The sequence below is a fragment of the Pteropus alecto genome, unplaced genomic scaffold, assembly GCF_000325575.1.
Source record: "Pteropus alecto unplaced genomic scaffold, ASM32557v1 scaffold101, whole genome shotgun sequence".
NCBI classification, from domain to species: domain Eukaryota; kingdom Metazoa; phylum Chordata; class Mammalia; order Chiroptera; family Pteropodidae; genus Pteropus; species Pteropus alecto.
This window is the reverse complement of record NW_006432945.1, coordinates 14,403,090-14,406,704: the sequence shown is the minus strand read 5'-3', so window position 1 is coordinate 14,406,704 and position 3,615 is coordinate 14,403,090. Positions and strand designations below refer to the sequence as shown.

Genomic DNA, 3,615 nt, shown 5'->3' with positions numbered 1-3,615 from the left:
CTCTGCAGATAGCTCTTGATCAGAGCGGGAAGTGACAGGTAAGGGCACATCCAGGCTGGGGGCCAGTCACATTACCTGGGCTCTCTCACTTCTCCAAGTCTAGATCCAGCTAAAGAACTCGGACGCTCTCACAGTGAAGGTGACCGCCCAATGCACACCTAAAGGATCAGTGGAGTACATTTCTATAGGAGTTCCCAGCTGGAAAAAAAAAAAAAAAGATTCGCATTTTTCATGAATGCGTACATTCGTCTGGTGAAGTAGGCGGAGCAGAGATCACTTCTCTGTGCAGAGGTGAGGAAGCTGAAAGGTCACCGTCTCGCCCAAGCCCGTCGGGCTGACAGGTGTAAAACCGGATTAAAGTCCAGGTCGTCTGCCTCCAGGAGCTCTCTGCACCATTTTCATATAGCATGGATTTTGGCGCACCTACTATGTGACAAATAAATGGAGGTGCAAGGGAGATATAAAATATAATCTTTGACCTAAGAGAGTTTAACACTTGCGCCTGGAGAACGATTTGAGACGGCTCCCACCGGAAGTAGCTGCTGAGTGGCCAGGGCTGCTGGAACTCGGAGAGATGGCAGATCGTGTGGTCTGACAGCCAGGAGAAGCCCTTACGGAAGGTGAATCCGAGTTCTGCAGACCAGTCCTGAGACCCCGTCAACGCGGAGGAGGAGATCGAGTTCACCGTGGCCCCTCTGAACACATCTTGACTTTCACTGCTGAAGGCATTTCAGAACAAAGAGCCTTTTTTTCCCTAATCAACATGCCGCCCATGCAAATATCCGACACTGTCGCAGCCAGTTATTCCGTGATCTGCCCAGCAACCTCCCGCTTCTTTCTTCTGCTCTGTCACTTTTTTTACTTACGACATCCAATTCCTATTGACTCAACAGCACACCACACTTTCCTTCTCCAGAACCCCCGTTAGGGATTGTTAACCCCAAAATAAGAGTCTGCCATTGCGAATCACAGCTGCCTTCCTTTTGACTACCTGCCCTTTGTGCTAAAGGGGACACCAGCGGCCTCCTCTGACTCGGTGTCCTCAGAGCGTGGATGCTGCCCCTGGGGGCCACTCTCGCAGCCCTGAGTGGCAGCCAGTGGTCACCATCCCACCGTCCCTCACAGAAGTCTCTGCAGTCCCTTCCTTCCTGTCACTCCAGAAATGATTCTAAGGACTTCACGTTTCTCCCCAACCCTGACAGCTGCCTGAAACTTTTTTTTTTTTCCTCATTTCAGAGCCTCCACCCTCTCGGCAAAAGTAAATCCTTCCCTTAGCCGGGTTCTCCCTTTTCCACGTTCTGGTCTCTCCCTGCAATGCCTTCCTGGCCCCTCCTCCTCATCTCCTTTCCCAAGGCCCTTTCTTGCCCTTGGGAAAGCAGCTTAACCTTTTCCCTCTGGAGTGGTGACTCTGGGCACCAAGCAGCTATAGTCAGTGGAGTATGGAGGTTAAACCCAAGTGCCTACGAGGGCCAGGCAGGACACGGGGTGTTCTTCCAACTTTGTTCGCATATTAAGTATATGGGAACATTCTTTACTTTTACAAAGAAATATGCTCTATCTCCTAATTCTTCTCTAGGGTAAATAACAGTGTGAGAGCAGGGCTAAAGCGACACAGGACAATGTCACTAAGCGGTGGGGACCTTCCTGAATAGAGAAGGAGCACACGTGCTCTAGCTAGCCGTTCTCCAGCCAGCGTTGGCCGAGTGGAACAGGAGCCCAGGGTGGCTGGATCTTCTGACTGTTTTAGGAAACAGACATCCAGACACACTTGTGAAAAATTATGTTTTTTTAAATGTTGACGGTTAACCCAAAAGAATTTAAAACGCGGCAAAGGCTAAGGCAGACAAGTTCACAAGGCGCCAGAGGGTTCCCAGGGCACTGCCTCCGGCACTGTAAATATTAATATATTCTATTATATTTGCTTAATCTCCAACAGACGGTTCTGTAATTAGGCCCTTTGTAGAGATCCGCAGTCTGTTTCTGCATGCGTTCTCGGTGTTTGCGGGGTCTCGTGTTTCCTAGCCTATCCCGACAATTATTAATGGTGCCTTTGGGTCGAATTTACCTTCCTTTTCTCCTCCTTTTTCTTCCCTACAAAAGGAGACATAGCACTTTTAGAATTAAAGCTTGGAGTCAAATTAGTTTAGAGATTATAATAGCTTTATAGTTTTCTAGAACAGCTAGAAACTTTAGCTGTAATCTTACCGCAAGTCTTTGTTCAGAGGAGAACTGATTAAACACAATTAGCGCGCACCCACACACACACACACATGGAACTGTCACCGTGACGAAAACTGAAATCACGGTATGTGACTCACCTCTCTTAACCCTGCCATGTGCCTTCCTGAAGTGGGTGGTCCTCTCCCACTTCCGAACTCCAACCATTTGGCATCTTCCCTACATCAGCATTTGCCCTTCATTTTTATGGTAACTGCACATACTTCTGCCTGCCTCGTGAGAGCAGGGACTGTCTCTCTCCGTTGTTATCACCAGGCCTGGCACAGCGCCTAGCATATAGTCGGCAAAGCAAGAGCTATTGCATAAAGCATTATCGTCACCCAAATAGCTACCATCGCCAGAGCACTTACTGTGCGTTGGGCAGTTCACTCACATTATCCTAGAGGCTTTCCCAGACCACACCGTCCAATCCAAAGCATACTCCAGTCATCCTCTAGCACACCACCTTATTTTACTCCTCTGAATAGGGTTTACTGTTTAATTATGTCTCCTCCACTAGAATGAAAACTCCAGAGGACAGTCATCTTGTCTAACTGGCTCTTGGCACATAGAAAGCAAATTAATAAATCTAAACTTCCCACCTCCTTGGGTGGCGGAGTTGACTTGCACACAGTAGGTCTCAGTGAGTATGTTTTAAAATCTGTATTTAGATTTCAGGATAAATGTGTTGATTATTTCATGGTTCGCAATGAGCTCTGGGAAGTAGGGGAGTGCAGTAAAAATAAAAATTTGGTCCCATTCCCCCAAGCACTGACTAGCGCGCGGGAATTTTTGCTGCAATAAGAAAGCCACTTCCTCTGACATAAGGTCCCCCACACGCCTGGATCTTGCCACATCCTCTGATACGACAGAGTTCACGATGGCTGGGCGGGCCGGGGCGGCCAGATTCCAGACGCTCACTCGGAGAGAGCGGCGGGCGGAGCGGTCGCCCGCTGCGGGGTGCGCAGAGGGTCAGCGGGGATGCTGTCACCGCCGCCCGAGCCTGTCGGCCCCGCGATTCTCAGCGTTGGGGGCCCCCTTCCCGATCTTGCCACATCCTCTGATACGACAGAGTTCACGATGGCTGGGCGGGCCGGGGCGGCCAGATTCCAGACGCTCACTCGGAGAGAGCGGCGGGCGGAGCGGTCGCCCGCTGCGGGGTGCGCAGAGGGTCAGCGGGGATGCTGTCACCGCCGCCCGGGCCTGTGGGCCCCGCGATTCTCAGCGTTGGGGGCCCCCTTCCCACTGCATTCGGCTTTCTTTCACCTCCAAAGCCCAAAGGCACTGCAGAGGCAAACCCCGCGCTCCCCCGAGCCTGCAGGGGGCGACGTCGAGTCCCACGTCACGTGAGGGGACACGCAGGCTAGGTGAGGGATGTGCGGGGCACTGGACAGCGCC

At 51.4% G+C, this 3,615-nt stretch overlaps 1 long non-coding RNA gene across 1 annotated transcript in view; it reads right to left on the bottom strand.

The window, feature by feature from the left end:
* Window positions 1–2,859, bottom strand: part of LOC112476432 — a 4,511-nt gene extending 1,652 nt beyond the window's left edge. Inside the window, exons 1-2 of the long non-coding RNA XR_003045075.1 lie at window positions 2,319–2,859; window positions 76–2,091 (exon numbers count right to left, since the gene is read on the bottom strand). This is a non-coding gene — a long non-coding RNA (uncharacterized LOC112476432). The remainder of the gene's footprint in view (window positions 1–75; window positions 2,092–2,318) is intronic.
* Window positions 2,860–3,615: the final 756 nt, after the last annotated feature.